This window comes from Penaeus monodon, chromosome 19 (assembly GCF_015228065.2).
Source record: "Penaeus monodon isolate SGIC_2016 chromosome 19, NSTDA_Pmon_1, whole genome shotgun sequence".
NCBI lineage: Eukaryota > Metazoa > Arthropoda > Malacostraca > Decapoda > Penaeidae > Penaeus > Penaeus monodon.
This window is the reverse complement of record NC_051404.1, coordinates 20,771,306-20,771,557: the sequence shown is the minus strand read 5'-3', so window position 1 is coordinate 20,771,557 and position 252 is coordinate 20,771,306.

The following is a 252-nucleotide window of genomic DNA, read 5'->3' as shown; positions in this document are numbered from 1 at the left end:
CAAAGACGCCTCGACATGCGATGCTCTGTAATTTATGTCATGTCTGTGAAGGGACGACTAATGATGTTTAATACACTCAGTGACTCGAGAAATCATTACAACTGAGTAATCATAAATTGTGCTGCATTGCCCTGTAGATGCACTGTTATACCGCAGCGCTTGTTACTTCTCCCGGTGATGCTGCAGTGAGCTTTGTTTGCGCTCACAAAATGTTCAGTAAAGAATATCGCCTTAGCTATACTCCTGCGTAAC